This window comes from Canis lupus, chromosome 6 (genome assembly GCF_048164855.1).
Source record: "Canis lupus baileyi chromosome 6, mCanLup2.hap1, whole genome shotgun sequence".
NCBI classification, from domain to species: domain Eukaryota; kingdom Metazoa; phylum Chordata; class Mammalia; order Carnivora; family Canidae; genus Canis; species Canis lupus.
In genome coordinates, this window is record NC_132843.1 from 37,872,960 (window position 1) to 37,896,316 (window position 23,357).

Sequence of the window (23,357 nt, forward strand, 5' to 3'; positions counted from 1 at the left end):
ATGTCCTAGCTTGAATCTCAGGAGCTGAATCTTTCGTCACTTCCATTCGGGACTGGACATCCACTGGTCCCACAAAAAGTCTCCAAGGCTGCCCCCTGTGTGATGTGCTAACTTCGTCATTGGCATGGTTGGAAGGCCCTTACAAGCTAACCCTTCCAGTGACTAAATGAGTAAGTTGAGGGGACCTCCGGGGACTGTAGTCAACACTACTGCGTTACTTGAAAGCGGCCAGGAAAGTAGATCCGCGTGTTCTTGCCCCGCACACCAGTTCTTGGAGTTAAGTATCTGAGGTGATAGATGTGTGAATGGTGCACCACCTCGTTAGCGTGGCATCATGACTTCTACACCTTAAACTTCTATGTGCTTTGTGAATTATAGCTCAATGAAGCTGGAAAAAAAAGGTCACCCCCCCCTTGCTAGCCCACACCCCCACAGTACTGCCCCTGCGCCCAGCATGGGTCCGCTGTTCCCCTCGTGGGCCATGCTCCAGTCACAGCTCTGTCTCTGAACACTTGCTGACCTGAGCTGGGCTTCCAGAACTTCCTTCCTCCAGGGCAGAGCCTGCCATGTTATGAAGCAGATGCCTCCGTCCCGTTCTGTGCAGATCTTGTGTTTGGACTCCAGTGCTCCATCTCTGGGGTCCCACCAGGGCCCAAGCCCAGGTGCCAGCATGTGTGCTCCTTCCTCTCCAGCTGTGAACCCCTGTTCCACCCCCACCTCCTCCCTGCACCTCTTTCTCAGTTTACTTTTGCCAACTGCACTGCCTGAAATGTCTCCCACTCCTCATCCTCCACCCCTCACCCTTCAAGGTCAAATTCAAGGGCACTCCTCTATAGACCTTTCCCTGTCTGCCCGCATCTTATCTTTTGCTCTCACCTTCCAGAGCACCCAGGTCCTGAATACTGCCCCCTAAGCTAGGTTACTGGGGGGCAAGGAGGGAGCAACAGAAGACAATGTGTCACAGCATCCCCTTCTCCTGTCCCCAAAGGACCGCGGGGGGTGTCGGCATTGTCCCACCCCCCCCATTGGGCATGAGCTCTGGGAGCCAAGCCTCTGCAGCGGCATCATCTGTGGCCCCTGCTCCAGCCCATGGGCACTCTTGGTGGCTGGGGATATTGCACAGAGGCTGCCTCTGCCACTCTTATTTCCCGTGCATGCTATTTCCAGGGCAGGGGCCATCACACATGCTGTTCCCCTTAGCTGCCCCGAGTCCCTGCAGAGCCACTGCCCTGCCCCTGGTTCCTGCAGCCCTGTCTCCTTGGAAGCCTGGGCAGCAGGGCAATGTAGGAGGAGACCGGCCCCAACTGCCGCAGATAAGGAGCCACGGCTCTCAGTACTAATCATGAGTGGGGTGAGGCGCTGGCTGTCCCCCAGGCAGTCACACCTTATCTCACCTGAGCCCATGGAGTTGGCCCATCATTGTCATGAGGAAATGGGGACAGAGAGGCTGCATAATGTGTCCAAAGCTTCTCTTGACCATGGGCAATATATGGATGGAGTCATGGGCCTGGGAACAGCCATAAGAAGCACCTCCTCGGGATCCCTGGGTGGCGCAGTGGTTTGGCGCCTGCCTTTGGCCCAGGGCGCGATCCTGGAGACCCGGGATCGAATCCCACATCGGGCTCCCGGTGCATGGAGCCTGCTTCTCCCTCTGCCTATGTCTCTGCCTCTCTCTCTCTCTCTCTCTCTCTGTGTGACTATCATAAATAAAAATAAAAAATTAAAAAAAAAAAAAAAGAACACCTCCTCCAAGCCCTGCACATTACAGGTGGGGACCTGAGGTTCAGAGAGGTAAGGAGGCCAACGTCACACCAGGCCCCAAACCTGGGTGTCCTGATTAACCCTCTGGTGCTCCTTCCAAGGTGCCAATGTCCACCGAGCCCCCTCTCCCCCGTGTAGCAGCACTTAGCACGTGCCGGCCACTGGCTTACTCAGCCCTCACTCAGTCTACGGCTCCAAAAGTACCAGACCTGCTTGGATGAGAGCCTGTTGGATGCTTCTGCATTCCCCATGATTAGTGCGCCACACAGAGCGTGCAGTGGGGGCACACAGCACCTTGGTCAACTGACCAATGACCCACAGTGCAGGATCAGTTCTCAGAACTCCCCAGTGCGCTCTGATTCACCCTGGTTCCCTTGTCTGCCATTCGCCTCGACTCTGCACTAGGGACGAGCCCAGGCTGCACATGCCCAAGCCTGGATCTGCATTCCCCCTTCTGGCCCAGGGAGCTCATTGTGGGAAAGATGTGCCAGTCCGTGTGAGCTCATCCCCGCCCCCCCACTCCGAGTAAAGGAGAGGGCTGCGGGGTCCTGCCTGGGGTCCCCAGCTTCCACTAGGGCTCCCAATCCTGCGAACACCTTCCCAGCACCATCTGCCCACACTCCTTGGGATAACCTGATGGTCTGAGACAAACCCTCTCCCAGGTGCCACTGCTAATGACATTGCATTATCTTAATAAAGTCCCTGGGGCTGCCAGGAGTGGGAGGGCCAACAGGAAAACACAGGCAACAGGCAGCAGCTGGGCTCTTGGGCTGGTCTAGACAGCAGACCACTGCGGGCTCCTGGAGCAACCAGCACGGGGCTCACACTGGTAGCAGGTGTTGGAGGCGAAGCCTTAAGACTTAATGGGGTGGAGGCCCACTGGAGAATGGTAAGGTCCCAGAGAGGGAGGCCCAGGATGCCAGAGGACTCCAAGCCATTGTGGGGTGACCAGAGCTAGGAGGGGACAGCCACAGAAATGCAGTCTGGCTGAGGTCTTTGAGGGCCTGCCTCAGTCCAGGGGTGTTCTCTACCTGGAACAGTCAGCGGTAGGACAATGGTCCCCAGGGCTGAGTGATGTCCAGTGCCATCTCAGAGGTGAGGGTCTGATGCCAAAGAGGGAGCAGCACCATGGTGGAGAAGGCCCTCCTCTCTCTTCTTAGAGAACCATGGAATGAGAGCTACAGGCAGGGCTTTTGGGGCAGAATGGGCTCTGTAGGGAGGACCCCCAACCCCTCCACCACTGCTGCCAAAGTGGTCAGCCAGGATGGCCCCACCGGGCATGGACATGCAGGGAATTGGCATCTGAGGCCCTAACTCAGAGCCTGAGCCAAAAGGCCACTTCACAGGAGAAGGGTGGGCTGCTCTGACTTCCCCCGGGGTGATGGCAGGTGGGGTCAGCATCAAGGAGAGGGGAAGACAGGCCTGACCCGAGGGCGGAAGCTCAGCTGTGTTTAAGGAAAGAAAGGGAAACTAGTGTCCAAGAAGAGGCATTGAGGGCAGCGGGTCCCATCTCCCTGAGCCTCTGGGGGGGCAGGTCCCCAGGAGCGGTGTGGGCCTCTCAAGGGAGGCTGGGAGTTCAGAGTCAAGGAGGCAGCAGGGAGGGCGGGGAGGTGTTCTGGGTGGAGGTGCAGGAAGTCAGCCACCCAGAAGGTCCCCATGGAAAGGTGCAAGGGGACTCAACCCCTGGGGGTGAGGTATGAGAAACCCAACAAGGACAGGCCAGGGGACAGAAAGAATCCTTGCAGGGCGGCTCTCGGAGGGGGCAAGAGGGAAGCATGGGGCTGGCTGCCCTGCAGAATGTGACAGGGAGGGCTGGAGGCAGACAGTCGCAGCAGCCCATGGTGCCGGTGCCAGTGCCGGTACTGGGATCAAGTTCCCAGAGTCCCTTGTGTGAGGAGGCCAGAAGAAGGTCCAGCTTCCCCCCACTTTGGGGTGCCTATGCTTCTGGGAAACAGGTGGGGGGGGGCAAGAGCAACTCTGATTTCTCTCAGCTGGGTCAGGGTCCAGTGGGAACTGGGTGAGGGGAGGCACTGAAGGGGGCGGGAATACAGCTGCTTCAGGCAGGGGTGAGGGGCAGATGGCTGTCACTGACATGAGCAGGAGCAACCAGGAGAGGGAGGGCAGATGCCGCCTGAACTACCCCACAGGCTGATCTGGAGGGAGGGCTGGGAGGCTGCAGGCACAGAGGCCCCCCCTACGTTATCATCAGGAATGTGCTGGGGCTCAGCGGTTTAGCACCTGCCTTTGGCTCAGGGCGTGATCCTGGAGTCCCTGGATGAGTCCCACATTGGACTCCCCATAGGGAGCCTGCTTCTCCCTCTGCTTGTGGCTCTGCCTCTCTCTGTGTGTCTCTCATGAATAAATAAACAAAATCCTTAAAAAAAAAAAAAAAAAAAAGGGAATGTGCTGGGAGGTCTGCCCAATCCAGGAGGTCTGCTCACAGGACGTTCTTGTGTCAGGAGAAGTCTGTCTTGAGCATTCTCCCTAGGGAAGGCAGGGCCCACGGACTAGGGTAGCCTGCACAGAAGGCTGTTGGTGGGAAAGCCCTGAAGGGAAGGGATCCAGGGTGCTGGGCATCCCCCTGAAGCCCCAGGCAGGCCTGGGACCCTCTGAAGGCAGAGGTGTCCCGGAGTCGGCCATCTGGGGAGGGAACAGGTATGGGAAATTAGGGGCGTGGACCCCGGCTGGTAGGAGGAGGGGGTGCTCTGGCTGACCTGGGGCCTGGCTTTGCTGGATCTGGCCTGTGCAGAGTGTTCCTTGTCTTTGCAGTCATTCCCGGGGCACAGGGCTGGGAGTCACAGGCTGGAGATGGGTGAACGGTACTCAAACGTGGCTCATGCCCTCGTTTATCTCCCTAATATCATCACTGTGCTTCTGTCACACCCTGTTCAGTTTTCTGGCCTGGCCTGCGGGGCTCAGGTGAATTCAGGAGAAGGCGGTGCTGGTGGTAGTGGTGGAGGGTCATTGGCGTGGCAGGGCCACCTCATGTCCCAGTGGAGGTGAATCCCAGAACCTAGGGTCTGGCTGCTATGAGGCAATAACAGGAGCAGAGTGCCCTGAGGTCAGCACTGTGGGAAAGAAGGGGACAAACCTGGGTTGTGGGGGGCCCTGCCCCCCTGTACCTGGAGACTCCCTCTGCTGTCAGCCCAAAGCATCTGGGGGATACTCTGTTTGGGGTTTCCCCTCTCAGAAAGAGCTGTGGCCCCAAGGCCACCTTTGAAACCATCAGTTTCAGGGGAGCCTGCAGAGCTACTCTAGCAATGCCACTGTCACTGGAACAGATCTCTGATACCCTTCTCTGGAAACTTCAAATAGAGCTTTGAAGCCACCCAAGATTGTGGGTCTCATTACTTCATAGTATAGACTCATCTTATGTTTTTCCCCCCCAAAAAAAGTACTGTCCCTGATTTGCTATTCAGCTTGACTCAAAAAAAGTGTCACTCCATCCTCAAAGGCCAAAGCTTGGGCCCACCAAGGAAAATCAAAAGAATGAGTTCGCAGCAATTCCCAAAGAGAACTTTCCAAGAGGATGTGAAGTCCTGGCAGCGTCACTGGCACAAGTGTGGGTCTCGAGCCAAGTTCTTTGCCAGGGCCGGTGACAGTGTGGGGGAAGGAACCTGGCCTGGCAAGTCATGGTCTCAGGGCAGGTGTCCACCAGGCTCCGTCTACACAGAAATGACCGAGCCCTGATGCAACACCACTCACCAGAGCTTTCTCCTCTGTCGGAGTGGCTGGGAGGCTCGGCCTCACACCAGCGACCATAAACAGTACCAACAGACCGTATTTTCCCAAAATAAGGCCCAACAAAACCGAGCAGGGAAACAAAGCGGAGTCCACATTGTCCCACTAATCAGTCTGGAACCCAAGAGCTGCAGTGCAGGGAAGGCCCATAACACACGCTTGCTGATGGGCAAGGAGTCTGTGAAAGATGAAAGGTTTGCGATATACCGAGTTCAAATCTCAAATGTTATCACCACACCACACCGAGTCCACCCTCTTCCTAACACAGACATTCAAGGAGAAGAACATAAAAAGAGGATTGGATCTAAAGGATCCGATCCAAGAGGGGATCAAGAGCACTGCAGGAGTCTCTGTAGTCTCCTGGTCACCAATTTTGCTGTCATCAAGTCCCAGCTCTGACATTAATGCTCTCCACGTGCTTACAAGCAGGTGCCCAACTGGCCACTGAGAGGTGGATTGCTCATCTGTAAACAAAGGCCACAGCACCTCCCCATCCTCCTGGGGCAGGGCTGTGGTGACAGTGTACGCAGTCCACTTGGGACAGCCCCTGGCATGCTGAGCATGCTCCGAATAAAATGGAGAGGTGGCGCTCCACTGTGGAGCTTCAAACTGGCCTCCTTGGATCCACAGTGGGGATGGGGAAGGGAGGTCAAGCAAGCAAGGAGCCAAGGACCCTCACTTCTGACCCCCCCAAACAGCTCCACTCTCATCTATCTATCTTGGCCTTCCACCAAATGTTATATTTTAGAAGATATTTTGGCTCATTAACCGATGTATGGAAATCACTGCACCAAGTAGTGCCTAGTATGCCTTCTAGCGATTAAACTTGACATGCGTCATCTAGGACCCAGTAGGGCCTCCCCTGAACTGGGTGTCTCTGTCCCAGCGCTCTGTGCTCTGCTGTGCTGTCCTCACCCAGGCCCCTGACCCTCCCCTGGCCAGATACATACCTGGTGAAGTGGACCTCACAGATGTTGCACATGTATGGCTTCTCCTGAGTGTGGGTCCTCATGTGTCATGGCAGCTTCTTGCTGGCTTCAGCACCCCTAACTCAGCTGGGGCTTCCCCCTCTGCTAGAAGGCCGGCCCTCCTCACCCCCGCCTGCACATCCCAGCCCGGCCAGGTCCTTCACCGTCCCAAGCCCAGGATCCCAAAGGCCGTTGGGGTGAAGCCTCTCACTGAGCAGCTGACCCCCGCCACACAGCCAAGGCTCTGGAAGCTTCTCGAGGGCATGGTTTCCCTGAATTCCACTCCGTCAACTTGCAGCTGGGAAAGCTAGAACGGATGGCCATGTGGCCCTTCACTGCCCACATGCTACAGGGATGGGGGCGCCCCCCTCACATGACACCCATGGGTCAAGGGCCACGGGGGGTATGTCCTCTCACCACTTGGCGCTCCTGTGGGGCAAATGCTCTGCTCTGGGTTTTTCTTTTCACAAAGCCTCTGGCTCATGTAATGTATGGACGTTTTCTTCCTGTTGGCCCCTGATACCAACCGAGCTGCAGAGCCCCGGTCACCGCACCACCCCCTCCCCAACCACCCGCGCCGTTCACATGCTGAAGTCTGAACCCTCAGTATCTCAGATTGGGTCTGTGTTTGGAGGTAAGGCCTTTCAGGGGTGATCAATACTACAGTGAGGCCATACAAGCGAGCCCTAGTCCAGAATGACTGGAATCCTTGTAAGAGGCAAGTCGGCTACGGATACCGGCGGAGGAGATCCAGCCGGAAGACCAAGTCTAGGAGGGAAGCCTCAGAAGAAACCAAACCCGCGGACACCTCAACCTCGGACTTCCAGCCTGCAGAACTCTGAGGAAAGAGATGCTTGAGCATCTGTGTTGCTTGAGCTGCCCGGGCTGAGGTGCTCTGCTACGGCAGCTACTAGGAATCCTGAGACAATCTGGCCACCCGTTTTCAGCGAGGATTCCATAGGGCATATGTTTTGCCTTCTGACCTTGCTTCTGGCTTCATCTTAATTGATGAAGTTTCTCTTCTTTTACAGATCTTGGCCTTTTTTTTTTGTTTTTTTTTTTTCTCTTATGTACTGACCTCCTCTAGGTGTAGATCTGTGAGCTGTATAGATAGACATTTAAAGTCTGTGTTACCGTCTGCTACGTTGTTAGCTAACGCATCATGTCCAGGTTCTATTACCCTCAGGAAACCGCATCCCCTGAAGGGAAAAGCCTCTTCTGAGAGATGCTTTAGCGTTATATATTAAAAATGAAATGTGGCCAGTAATAAAGACTAGGACGGAAAAAGGAGGACACCAGGTATCACCTCTCTTCAGAGAGTAAGACTCAAAGCTCAAGTCAGCCTTTCAACCTGGGCAAAAAGCCACCTTGATTTTTATGCCATGGCACAGAAGCCCCTTCTACTTAGGGCAAAACTTGATTGTGGCCCATGCATAAATCCTAGGAAAGGCCTGGCCCTTACCCTGGTGCAATTATAGTGGAGAGAAAGTAAAAGTTAAAAAACGAAACCTGAAAAAAAAAAAAAAAAAAAAAAACGAAACCTGAAAGCCTCAAGCCCCAATGGGAAGAGCTTTGGGGATTCATATACATTTATCTTCTGGAGGTTTCTATGCTGGGAAGGCATAGAAATCCAGTGGGAAGGGAGGGGTGAGAAGTACCCTGCACAGAGTATGTGCCCTGAATGGGGTCTAGAGGCACCAGGCACTGGCAGGAAGTACTCCTTGCCTCCTCCTAACCTCCTCCATCACCAAGGGCCCTTGCCTTCCCTGAGCAATCCGACTGGGGAAAGTGCTCAGGAGGCCTCCCCAGAGTGAAAGCCTTTCTGCCTTCCCACATTCTCATCTTTCAAAGGGCCAGAGACCCTTGTACCTTGTACCCCTATACTCCTAACCATCTACCTTATCCTACCCCTACCCCTAACCCTACACCCAGCCATGCGCATACACCTACCACTACCCTCATCCCTACCCTTACCCCTAACCATACACCTACCTCTAAGCCTATACCTAACCCCAACCATTTCCTACCCATACCCCTAGCCATAAGCCTACCCCTAACACCAACCTTAAACCTACCACTACACCTACCCCTATCCCTACCCCTACCCCAACCCTTAACCATAATGCTATCCCTAAACCTACGCCTACACCTAGTATAACTCTATCACTACCACTTCTCCTACCCCTACCCCACCCTACCACTACCCTACTCCTAACCCTAACCCTACATCTCCCCCTACTCCTCCACTACCCTACTCCTTCCCCTACCCCTACACCTATCACTAACCTTACTCCTACACCTACCACGATGCCTACCCCTACCCCTAAACCTAACTGTAACCCTACCCCTACCTCACCCCTAAATCTACTCCTAAATCCTACCCCTACAACTGCCACTACAACTACCACTAAACCACCCTCTACACCTACCCCTCTCCCTATACCTATCCCTACACCCACCAAAATAGCTACATTTAACTGTACTCCTACACTACTCCTGTCACTAACTCTACCCCTACCCCCATCCAACCCCTACACTTACTCCTACTCCTTCCCATACAACTCCCCTATTCCTACCAACCCCTACACCACCTATCCATACCCCTACCATTACACTCACAACTACTCCTACTCCTACCACTAACCATTCCTACCTCAAAGCCTACTACTACCAGTACCCCTAACCCTACTCCTACAACTATCCTTACCTCTACCCCTAAACCTACACCTACCCCTACTGGAACCTCTACCATACTCCTACCCATACCACAATCTCAACCCCTACCCTTACCCCTACCTTTACCCCTAACTCTAACTCTAATACTACCATGATCCTTATCCCTACACCTAACACTAACACCAACTCTACTCTACCCTTAGAGTAGGGGTAGAGGTAGGGATACGTGTAGGGGTAGATTATAGATAGGAGTAAGTTAGTGTTAAGGTAGGGTTAGGGGTCATTTTAGGCATAGTGTTACAGGTAGGGATATGAGTGGGGGGTACCTCTACCTGATCACTAACTATACCCATACCTCTAATCCTAACCCCACCTCTAACACTAACTCTACCCTACCCCAATCCCTACCCTTCCCCAACCCCTTCACCTAGTCCAACTCCTACCCCTAACCCTAAGCCTACTCTTATTCATAACCCTACCTTTAACCCTAAACCTAACCCTACCCTGCCCCTAACACAACCACTACTCTAAACCTACCCCAAACCAACCCCTAAAACTACACCTACCCCTAACCTTACACCTTCCCTACCCCTAAATCTATCCCTAACCCTATTACTACCTGTATACCTCCCTATATACCTATTCCTACCCAAAACCCTACTGTACCCTATCCCTACTCATAATCATATCCATATCACTAAAACTACCCTACCTCTAAACCTAACCCCACCCCACCACTAAAATTACTCCTATCCCTACACCTACACCTTATATAACCATAAATCCACACCCCCACACCTCCCCCCACTCATATCCCTACCTGTAACTCTATGCCTAAAATGACCCCTAACCCTACCTTAACACTAACTTACTCCTATCCATAATCTACCCCTACACGTATCCCTACCTCTACCCCTACACTTTCCTCTAACCCTACACCTACCCCAACCCTACCACTAACCCTACTCCTATCCCTACCCCAAATCTTCCCCAACCCCTACCTCTACACCTAACCCTACACCTAACCTTCCCTTAACCCTACATGGATCCCTATCCCTAAGTCTACCCCTATACCTATACCTCCATATACCCTACTTCTACCACTACCCTTACTGCTAACCCTACACCTACTACTGAATCTAGTCCTACCCAAATCCCTAACCCTAACCATATCCCTAATCATAACTACACATAACCCTAAACCTAAACCCTAACCTTAACCCTACCCCAAACTAACCCCTAACCCTAACCCTTAACTCCTAACCACTAAAACTAACCCTAACACTAAACCCTAACCCTAACCATCACCCCTAAACCTCAACCTAAACTTAACACTAACCCTATCACTAACCCAAGCCCTAGCCCAACACTAAAACTACATTTAACCCTCACCCGAACCCCACCCCTACTCCCAACCCTACCCTGACTCCTATCCCTACACATTCACCTACATCTACATGAATCAACCCTACCCTTAAAAAACCTACAACTACCCCTAACTCTAACCCTAACGCTAACCTTGACTCTAACACTTAACCCCAGCCTTAGCCCTAGCTCTAGCCTAAGCCCTAGACCTAACCTTAATCCTAACCCTAACCCTAGCCCTAGCCCTAACCCCAAACACAAACACAAACACAAGCCTGAACCCAAACCCTAACCCTTAATCCAAACCCACATCCCAAATCCTAACTCAGAACCTGAATCCCAACCCTAACCCCTAACCCTCTACCCAATCCTGAACCCAATCCCATATCCCTAACCCCAACCCGAACCTTAGTCCCAGCCCTAACGCCAACTTCAATCCCAAACCCCAAACCCGAACCTTGAATTCCAATCCCCAACCCAAATCCAAACCCAAACTTGAACCCTAAGCCTCCCCAAACCTGAACCCAAATCATAACCCTAACTCTCCTCTTGTAGAAAATACACAAGTTAATCCAAGCTATCACACTGAAAATATAGGGACCAAAAATGTCAAAACTATCTTGAGAAAATCAAAATTGGATGCTCATACTTCCCAATTTCAAATCTTAATACCAAGCAACAGTCCATAAAACATTGTAATACTACCATAAATTTATCCATACAGATCAGTGCGATTAACTAAGAGCTCAGAAATAACCCCCTTTTTCTATGATCCACAAAATTTTGACAAGGGTTGACAACATTATTGGGGAAAGTATGGTCTTTTCAACAATGGTACCAGACAATGGCTATCCAAATGCAATGGAATGAAATTAGACCCTGATCTCACACGACGCACAATTGATAACTCAAAATAAATTAAATATAAGAGGTAAAAATTATAAGCGCTGAAAGAAATAAATGAGGATAAAGACTCATAATCTTGGATTTAGCAACGCTCTTACATCTGATATCAAAACACAAGCAAGGAGAGAAAAAAAATGGAGGAATTTAATTTCCTCAATATTAGAAACCTGTGTGCATCAGAAGATGCTGTCCTGACAGTGAAAAGACAGCCCACAGAATGGAAGAAAAATAGTTGCACCTTGTTTGTCTGATAACAGTCTGTTATCCAGAATATATAAAGAGATTTTATAACTCATCAATAAAAAACAACCTAATTTTAAAAATGGGTGAAAGATTTGGATAGACCCTTCTCCAGAGAAGACATAAAAATGACCAATAACATATGAAAAGATGTTCAACATCATTAATCATTATGAAATGCAGATTTTAAATGTACTGACAGGGGATCCCTGGGTGACTCAGTGGTTTGGCACCTGCCTTTGGCCCAGGGCATGATCCTGGAGTTCCGGGATTGAGTCCCACATCAGGCTCCCTGCATGGAGCCTGCTTCTCCTTCTGCCTTGTCTCTGCCCCACCCCATGAATAAATAAATACATTAAATAAATAAATAAAATGCACTGACATACCCTTTCACACACACTAGAATCATCACAATCAAGAAAACTGAAAATAACAAATGTTGGCAAGGATGTTGACCTTTAACCTTGCTTGTGGAAAGGTGCAATGGTGCCACAGCTTATGTGTAAAATAGTTTGCATTTCCTCAAAAAGATAAAAATAGAATTGTCATATGGTTCAACCATTCTACTCCTGGATATATACCCCCAAAGAACTGAAAACACTTGTTTAAAGAAAACCAACAGCATGGACACAAATATTCAGTGTGGCGTTTTTCACAATAACCAAAAGGTGGATGCAACCCAGGTGTTCATCAACAAATGAATGGATACACAAAATGAGATAGATCCATAAATGGCAATATTGCTCTGCCACATAAAGGAATGAAGTAAAATGATGCATCTGTGGAAAACAATATAATGGATCTTCAAAAAATTTAACACAGAATTCTGCTTCAGTGTACGTACTCAAAGGAATTGAAAGCAGACTTGAGCAGATATTCACATACCCTTATTCAGAGCAGTGTTTTTCACAACAGCCAAAGGTGGAAGCAACCCAAGTGTCTATTGACAGATGAATGGATCAACAAAATGTGGTATATACACAATGGTGAGTAAGGAAAGAGTTAAGGTCTAGGCAGGGAGAAATAGTGGGCCCCTGGCTAGGCTCTGAAACTATTCCTGGCCAGCAAAAGCACTAAACCAGAGTGAACATGAGGTAAGCGATTGGACCAGACCACTGGGCCCCAGATGTTGGGGAGTATTTTTCTTTGGCAGCTACAGTGGGACCACAGAAAATGACCAAATCTCAAACAAGTAAGCCCTTAAGGGCTATGGATATAGTCCTTGCTCAAACCCAGATGGCACAAGAGTCTCAAGGCCACGAGTTTCCCAAGCAGTTCTCCATAAAAGACGACCATGAAGAGCCATCAGTGGCAACCCATTTGGGACTTCCCTTACTCTAGAGAGCTTCTTCTTTCCTTTCTGCCCTCACCTTCACTTAATAAGCTTTCACTTCACTTCATCTTTTTGTGTCCAGGAAATTCATTCTTTGACTCCATAAGAACCCTGTGATCCTGTAACAATGGAACAGGATTCAGCCTTAAAAACTAAGGGAGTTCTGACACACACTACAACATGGATTGAACCTGGAAGTCATGATGCTGAGTGAAATCAGACCGTCACAGAAGGACACATACTGTATGATTGATTCTACTTGCATGACATATCTAGAGGCACAAAGTAGAATGTGGCTGCAGGGGCCGAGGGAAAAGGAGAATGCTCACAGCACCTCCCTTGGGGAAACGGATGAGTCACCAGTGAATGGAACTGAGTCACGGTGAAAGAGTAATAAAGGTCTGATATATATCACAACATGGATAGACAGTGAAAACAACCCCAGTGACAAGCCATCCAGAAGATTCATCATGGATCTGTGCTCTTTACATCCATCACCGTTACACAAAGAAGGGAAAGTCTCAGGAGCAGTTCCAGAAAAAGAAAGCTGGGTCAGAATGGAAACAGACATTTCAGACAGTGGGACAGGTGGCAACACTGGAAGGGAGTCTGTGGTCTGGGTAACAACGTGGAAACCACACTGATTTCCTCACTTGGGGTATGGGGTGGTCCCGTGTGAGAGCATCCCTGTTTGGGTAAAACACACTGAAGTATTTTCTATGTGAAGTGGCAAATATGGTAAAGCGATGACAGCTGGAGAGTCTGAGGCTGGAGATAAAGACTATTTGTGCTGCTGGGACAACTTAACTGCAGGTCTGAAATCACCGCCGTGTAAGTTACTCTTCCACCCATGTCAGCACCTCACCAGAGAAGCAGAGGTGACATCAAACTCTGCGGTGGAGGCCGAGCCCTACCCAGACCCAGCTCACCCACAGCGGGAGAGCTCGCTCACCCCGCAGGAGGCCACACGGCAGCAAGAGGCTGGTGGGAGGATTATACCAGAGGCCCCTGTATCTGGGGCACAGTGGGACTTGGAATTCCAATTTTCCCCAAAACTCCACCAAAAAATGGTTAAAGTGTGACAGTGAGTGAAGGGAATTCTCAGTAAAGTGCACTGGGGATTCTAGGAGGGGAGGCTGGAAGGGGGAGCCCAGCGCTCCGTGTCAAGTACAGACCCCAACCTCAGGACCCCCACAGGAGAGACGCCTCAGTGACAGGCCCCAAGAGGCGGATGTTCAGGGGATCTCCTACAAGCCGCTGCCCCCCTCAGCCCGGCCGTGAGAAACCTCCATCACCTGAACCCCTGTTTCTCTCCCGGGGATGTTCCTTCAAAACAACCTGCCCAACTTCCTCCTTCTCCACGAAGTAATGATCAGGTGACAGGCCTGTGCCTGCAACCTGTAGACACCGAGGACAGAAATCCAGGGAGACACGCGGACACGGAAGACCTTCCCGGCTCAGCGACTGGAAGAACCGATGCTGTGAAAATACCTGCTCTCCCCGAAGTCGTCTACACAGCGCAGTCCTTCCAAATTCCCAGCGGCGTTTTCACACACACAGAACCAACAACCCCCAAGGCGCGTGGACGTGGGCGCGGGGGGACCCTGCAGGGCAGAGGCGACGGGAGCTGCCTGACTGCAGATGCCTGAGGAGCCGCAGGAACCCAATCCTCGTGGTGCATAAACACAGACGGGCGGGTCCGGCCAGGGGATCCCGAGCCTAGAAAGGGGAGAGCCCCCCGCAGCCCCGGGCACAGCCCCGAGCGGTGCCCCAGGTCACGCACACTCAGCCACGGAAGCGCCAGCGTCTCCGCAGCGCGCCCTAACCCGCGGGGTCCTGTGAGCACAGAGCCCTCCGCAGCCCCGCTCGGCCGGCGTCTCCTCAGCTGCTCCTCCCGCGGCGGGTCCTGAGGAGGCTCCTGTCGGTGTGGACGCGGGCCCACGTCCTCCACAGAGGGTCCTGAGGAGGCTCCTGTCGTGTGGACACGGAACCACGTCCTCCACAGAGGGTCCTGAGGAGACTCCTGTCGGTGTGGACACGGAACCACGTCCTCCACAGCGGGTCCTGAGGAGGCTTCTGTCAGTGTGGACCCGGCCCCACGTCCTCCACAGCGGGTCCTGAAGAGGCGGAGCGCGCACGCCCTGGCAGGTAGGGGAGCTGGGCTGGGGCGCCCCCGCGGGCGGTGGGGACCGTGCAGGACTCAGATGCACTCAGCTCAGGGGAAGCACCGACCCCTCCCAAGGCCCAGCGGAATAAATTTTAGAACTTTCTGACTGAAATGGAGTACAATATCCCCGCCTCTCCAGAAATACTTAAGGAACAATTAACTGGAAAGCATCTAGAATGGGGGCGGCTGGGTGGCTCAGTCGGTTAAGCGTCTTCCTTCTGCTCTGACCTTTATCTCAGGATCCTGGGGTCCAGCCCCACATGGGGCACCTTGCTCAGCGGGGAGCCTGTCCCTCTGCCTGCTGCTCCCCCTGCTTGTGCTCGCTCTCCGTCAAATAAATAAATAAAATCTTTTTTAAAAAGGAAAGGATATAGAATGAAATATAAACGAAAACTTTATAACTGACACCAAAATTCACACAAGATTGTACATAAATTTAAAATATACAAGCACGGGGCACCTGGGTGGCTTAGTCGGTTAACCGTCTGCCTACCTCTGGGTCATGATCCCAAGGTCCTGGGGCCCAGCCTGTCATGGGGCTCCCCACTCAGTGGGGAGTCTGTTTCTCCCTCTGCCTCTGCCCTCTCCCCCCCCCACTCATGTTCTGTCTCTGTCTCTCTCTCTCAAATAAATAAAATATTTTTTAAAAATAAATACACAACTATCAAATTATCAAAAAAGAAATCTACGTGACCTTGGGGTTGGTGATGAGTTTTGACATAAAACACCAAAAGCCAATTCACAAAAGTAAAAAAATTGTTAATGTGAACTTTATAAAATTAACACTTCTTTGTGAAAGACCTTGCTCAGAGAACTAAAAGACAACCTACAGAGTGCAGGGAAATATTTGCAGTCTGATAGAGGATTTGCATTCAAAGCATACAAAAAACTTTCAGAACTCAACAATAAGAAAACAACCTAATTGACAGTGGGTAAATAGCTGAACACACATCTGCACAAAGAAGTTATAGGCTGCCTAAAATGACACATTCGTTGCTAATACTGTCTTTTTTTCCATTCTCTCTCTACCTTAAAGAGCCTTTCCTTTTCTACAACTCCGTGGACATGCCATCTATTTGCTAGATAGGATGCTGCCAGATTCATGAATCATTGAGTAAAGCCAGCTGGATCTGTCAAATTACTCAGGTGGATTTTGTTTCATAACAACAGTTTATCACTCTTGGAGTTACAAATAAGCAAGAGAAAAAGGTAACAACATCCATGAGATGGTGGATGCGGTTGAAGACCTCAGTATAAACTCATCCTTAGCTTAATACGGATACAGACAATCGACAGAGAAACTGTCAACCTTAAAGATAGAATTGCCAGTTATTTTACCAGCAAAATGAGTTGCTTTGGGAATAGCTGAAGAACTGTAATTCGGGACAACAAAACTACAGCAAACCACAGGCAACTCCAAAAAGACAAAGGAAAGGTCAGTTTATGTTGGGTTTAAATAGGAAATTAGGGAGTATTGTTGAGAACTGTTAAAAATATGGCACCACTTAGACCAAGTTCTTTCTGCTGGTTGTGGCCCAACGGGTGGTACATGTGTGAGAGCTCCCCCTTTGGGGTTCCTGGCTCCACTTCTAGCAAGGTTTCCTTTATTTAACTTTTACAAAATCTTTAAAATTAGGAGTGTAGACATAGGCTGGAATACACGCGTATGTTTCCTTACGTTGTCATCTGAGCAGATTTAGTTCCCATCGTATGTAAGTTTTTTATACCATTCTCTATAAAAAGGGCTTTTGGAAGAGATGGCTGGCACTAGGCGCTGAGATAGTGAATACAGGAGCCAAAATAATTCTGAAGTATCAGAAAGTGAGTGAATACCAGTAATGAAAATCCCACCAAGTTGAAATTATGTCAAAGGAAACAGGAGACAACAGAAAGCACCATAGCAGGAATAAATTGATCAACCACTCTACTGGTGGAATGAAACCAAAGCCTAAAATAACTACTCAGGTGTTTACACCGGTAAAAATAACGTAATACATAGACTTTTTTTTTTTTGTAATGAGTAGAAAGCAATGCACAAGAATTCCAAATGCCTGATGCGGACACTCAGCCATCCATCACAGATGTGGAGCTAAATCTACAAAACATCTGACCATTTTCTCTTCAACACTGTCAAGGTCACTGAAACAAGGAAAATCTCAGAAATTGTCAGAGCTAAGAAGAGCCTGAGGAGACGAGATGACCACATGTCATGTGGTGCCCCACATGGGACCCTGGAGCAGCAAAGGTAGAACAGAGGGAAACTGGACACAATATGAACTTCAGCTAATAATAAGATATCAATATTGGTTCATTAACTGTGACAATTCTGGGGAAAAAATAGAAACAGAGAATGAATTAAGTCAAATAAGAGAGGGGCAACTGGGTGGCTCAGCTGCTTAAGCATCTGACTCTTAATCTCAGCTCGGGTCTTAATCTGAGGGTTGTGAATTTAAGCCCTGCATTTTGCTCCACGCTGGGCATGAAGCCTACTTAAAATAAAATTTTAAAACATTTTTTAAAATCTAGTAAGAGAACACTGGGAGTATAGAAGAAATGGGCAATTTCCAAGTAAAAACGCACATTAACAAAATGGATCCTGATATGATGAAAATAGAAGCAGACCAATGAACAGGAAAAGGTCACAGTAAGGCTTAGAAATCTCCCATTGGAAAAATCCCCAGAAACAAAAGAGTTCATAGTAAACACCCAAATGTTCTGGTTGTAGTATAAAAGCTTGATATATTTATATAGTTTATCTAATGTACGAGTCCAGAGATTCCAAAGTAAACATTACTTTATGTACCACCACAAAGGTGCTGCCAATTCAACTGTGACTTTCTCAAAAAAAAAGAAAAAAAAAGTTTACTTCCATTAAAACCAGAAAAGTTAATTTTTAAGAAATTCAGGTTTGGAATAAATAATACATTTAACCTTAAATAACACTGCGGTTTGTAACACACCTACTTTTCAATGTGCATCCAACTGTCAATATCGGAACAGAGAGGGCCTCACATGGGGCCCAGGGTAGCCAGGCGGCCAGCCCCATGCACACCTACTCAGGCCCCACACATACTCGCAGCCAGATGTTCTCAGAGGTCCTCCTCTGTGAGAAGCAGAATCTGTGAAAAGTACTATGGTGTGCCATGGCTATGAAGGGCCAAAGCCCTGATGAAGGGACACTTCTGTAAGATATGTCCTGCTAAAATGCTACAGAAGAAAGTAAAAATAAACCCATGAGAAAGTCAGAAACAGGGGTTTCTGTGCTTACCTACTGATGACACATTTCTGGGGAAGCCACCCTGATGACCATCTCTCTATTTTGTCCTCCCAACCCCAAACTGTCTGGACATCCCCACCACCAGCTCACAGTTTAGATGTGGCCAGTTCACCCACTTAGGAAAAGCCCGGGGAATCTCTGAAATTTAGAGTTCTGAGTATTTAGTGTCATAATTTAGAAATTCCAACTGAAATAGAGCCCACCATTCCTGTCCCTTGATAAGAAAATGTAAAGATGACAAAAGCAAACTAGAAGGTTGATGTACAAGTCAGTTGACATCAGGACTATGGTGTGAATGTTTGTGCTCCTCCAAATTCATGTGTTAGAATCCAAACGAAAAGTGTGATGGTGTTAGAACAGGTGATTAGTTATAAGGATGTGGTCTCCTTGTAAAAGAGACCCCAGCTCCTTTCCTCCAAGTGAAGATACAACAAGAAGTCTGCTACCAAAAAATACCCTAATCTCAGACATGCACCCTCCAGAACTGTGATAAATAAATTTCCATTGTTTGTAAGCCACTTGGTCTGTGATATTTTGGTAGCAGCCTAAATTGACTGAGGTGATCAGCAATGATGTACAGGACAAACTGGGATGTGAAATGAAAAAAAAATTACAGTACAAAAATTAAGGTTCTTAGGTATAAATCTAACAATGTACATAAAAAATATTCACAAAACATTAAAACACAGATGAGAGAAATCAAATAACATATAAATAAATGCGCTTTTTGCCTCGGTGCATCCGAGAGAGAGCAGGATGAGTCACCAGTGTCTGTACTGGAGCCATCCGAGGAATTTTGGCCACGGTTCCCTTCTTCCACCCCTGCTCAAACCCACCAAGTCTGATCCGGAAATGATGCCTCAATAGGCGCTGCCAGTGTTTCCATGGGTCCGCAAAGGATACCAGCTTCAGTAAATCGGATTAAGTGAATCTCCTTGAATGGGTCATCCCATTCAAGATCCCCATCCCATCTGCCTCAATGCAGATATTCAAGATACCCACTTAATGCCAACTAACTGTACTAAAATAAAAATAATTCAATTATGAAAAAAACACAGATAACTGCAGATATTCCTTGTTCAGGAGCAATACACTCAATATTGCTTTTTTTTTTTTCTCAAAGATTGTATTTATTGGAGAGAGAGAGAGAGCATGAGAAGGGGAAGGGTCAGAGGGAGAAACAGACTCTCCACTGAACTGGGAGCCCAATGCAGAGTTTAATGCGGGGCTGGATCCTGGAACTTGATCCTGGGATACCAGGATAGTGACCTGAGCCAAAGGCAGATGCTTAACTGACTGAGCTACCCAGGTGCCCTGTACTCAATATTGTTAAGATGGCAATTCTTTTTAACTCGATCTACAGATTCAGTGGAATCCCAATCAAATTCCCATCAAAGATATTGACAAACTATTTCTAAACCAAATCTAGCTGACATAAGACTCAAGAACTCTTATATAGATCCAAAGACTTAGCATAAAGCTGCAGTAAAGAAAAGAATGTGGTCACGCTGAAGTGACAGATGAAAGGAACAGCACAGACAGCACAAAAATAGAACCATGCCAATAGAGTAACTTCATTTGTCAAAGGGACAAGGCACCTCAATAATGGAAAGAAAGTCTGTTCCACAAATGGTGATAGAACAATGAGAAAAGAGAACACAAAAGCCACAGAAAGGGAGAAAAATGTTTCGAAAACACATCTGAAAAAGGATTTCTATGCAAAATATACAAAGTTCAAAAGTGAAAAAGAGAACCAACAACCCAAATAAATATGAGTAAAGATCTGAACACACACCCCACCAAACAAGATAGACAGATGACAAACATACAGAATAATGCTCGACGTCACGTGTCATGAGGGAAAAGCAAATTAAAACAATGAGCACTGCATTTCTATAAAAGTGGCTAATGTCTTCAGAAAAACAGCCATAGCAGCAAGAACTTGCATTCATTGCCAGTGGGATGTGTAATGCTGTGGCCATTCTGGAAGACACTTTGGCAATTCCTTCTGAAACTAAACATGGTCTCACCATATAAGCCAATGATCACATTCCTGGGTATTTGGACAACTGCTCTGAAAACTTATGTCCAAGCAAAAACCAGCCTGCAGTTATGTACAGCATCTCTCTCCAAAATGGCCAAATACTTTAACAAATCAGGATATCCTTTAATAGGTAAGTGAATAACCAAGTGAGATGCATGCATGCAATGGAACGCTATTCATCAACAGAAAGGAATGATCTATCGAGCCACACCGAGACATGGATGACTCTTACATGCATGTCACTGTGTGACAGAAGACAATCTGAATAAACTACATGCTGCACAATCTCATTTGTACGACATTTGGGAAAGGAAAAATTATAGAGATGATAAACAGCAATGATTGAGGATGGTTTGTGGGGTCAGTTGACTGGAAGAGGATGCTAAAAAGAGATGCCAATGGGCCAGGAGGGGAGTGTTCACCTCTGCTGGGGGAGATCTGCTAGGTGTGTGTGCATAAGTCCAGTCTGAAGTAGCAGTGTCTACTGAGAAAAGTCCTTCTCACTCTAGGGCACAAGGGTCTTCCTCCATCATATGTGTCACATGTGTCAGGACCAGTGCTTAGGAAGATTTTTTTGAGGGTGTGATAACATACATAACATAAAATTTTCCTCTCATTAACTTTTATTTTTAATTATGGTAAAATACACACAACATAAAATTTACCATTTTCAACATTTTTATTTTTTTAAGATTTTATTTATTTATTCAAAAGAGACACACAGAGAAAGGCAGAGACATAGGCAGAGGGAGAAGCTGACTTCCTGCAGAGAATGTAGGACTTGATCCCAGGACCCCGGGATCACGCCCTGAGCTGAAGGCAGATGGTCAACCACTGAACCACCCAAACGTCCCATTTTCAACAATTTTAAGTGCATATTCACATTCCTGTGTAACCACCACCACTGTTGTTTCTCATCTCCATTCACAGGGCATGAGAATTCCAATTTCTTCACATTTTTGCTAAAACTAGCTTCCATTTTTTAAATAACAGCCATTCCCTGGGTGTGAAATGGCATCTCACTGTGGTTTTCATTTTCATTTCCCTGATGTCTAAGAATGTTAAGCATCTTTTCATGTGTTTGTTGGGTTTGGATTAGGCAATGATTTATTGTATATGACACCAAGTAGCATGCAGAATTTCAGAAAATGTTTGGAAATGGAATATCTGATATGAGTTTAGTATCAGAATATATAAAGAGCTCCTACAACTCAATAACACAAGGACAAGCAACCCAATTAAAAAATAGGCAAAGGACTTGAACAGGATTTTCTCCAAAGAAGATACACAAGGAGCACATGAAAAGATGTTCAACATCACCAATTATCAGGGAAATGCAAATCAAAATCACACTGAGATTGGTGATTTAAGAGATCCCTGGCTGGTTTAGTTAGAATAGCATGTGACTCTGGGTTTGTTTGTTTTTTTAGGATTTATTTATTTATTTTAGGGAGGGATAGAATAAGCGGGAGGCACAGAGGGAGAGGGATAGAGAATCCCAAGCAGATGCCACACCAAGGTCTGACTCCTATGGGGGCTCAATTGCATGACCCCAAGATCATGACTTGAGCAGAAACCAAGAGTCAGACACTTAACTGAATGCACCACCCAGGCACCCCAAGCATGAAACTCTTGATCTCAGAGTCATGAGTTCAAGCCCCACATTAGATGTAGAGATTATTTAAATAAAGAAACTTAAATGTTTTAAGGATGCTAACAACAGTTGGTGAGGATGTGGAGAAATTGTAACCTCAGTACATCACTGATGTAAAATGCTGAAGTCACTGTGGAGAACAGTTTGTCAGTTCCTCAAAAATTCTAAAAATAGAGTTACCATATGATCTAGCAATTCCACTCCTAGGAATATACACAAAAACATAGAAAACAGGTACTGAAACAACTTTTACATGAATGTTCACAGCAGTGCTTCTCACAACAGGGAAAAATTGGGAACAGCCCAAGTGTCGAGCAGAATGGCTAGATGCGGTCCCTCCATACAATGGAATAATGTTCAGTCACAGTAAGGGTTGATGCACCAACACTGCAAAGTGGATGAACCTCGAAAACGCTACGCTGAGGAAAAAGGCTGTGGGGAAAGTCACATATCGTATGACTTCATTTCTAACAAATGCTCAGAAGAGGTGAATCCATGGAGATGGGAAGCAGGCAAGGGACTGCACAGGGCACCGGGAGGGCCCAGTGGGGAACGACTGCCTACCTGGAAGGGGATTTCCTGTGGGAGTGATGATGGTCGGATAATATTACACACATGTGCTGAATGTCACTGAATTGTATACTTTGAAAGAGTTAGGGTTAAATTATGTGGATTTCACCACATTGAAAAACAAAGAAAGAGGAGGGGCCTGGCTGGCTCAGTTGGTGGAGCACACGTCTTGATCATGGGAATGTGTGTTCAAGCCTCATGTTGGGTGTAGAGATTACTTAAAAATAAAAAATATTAAAAACAAACAAGCCAAGAGAAACCATTGCACAGCCTCCCTCACCAGGGAAACTCTCCTTCCCTCGCTGCCCTCAGTCTGGCCTTCCAGACCTTCCAAGGTCCAGCTGGCCATGGGTGGGGCCCTCAAGCTCCAGTGGTGCCATGCACCCAACTCCCTGGAAACACCAGCCACATCAGGACTGGAGTTCCCAGTCACCAGCTCTCTGACTCCTTCAGACCCGGTGCTCAGCAACTTCCTCTTCCCAAGATCTCCCAACCTTGCTCTGCTGTGAACTGGATCTCAGGGCACACAATGTCCAAGGGTTGTCTCATCTCCAAAGGGAGAAGCCAGCATTTTCTAGGCATGGAGGTGTGCAGGCAACTTGCTCAGGGGAACTCAGAGTAATGTGGCTGAAGGGGCAGGCATGGCTTACCAACC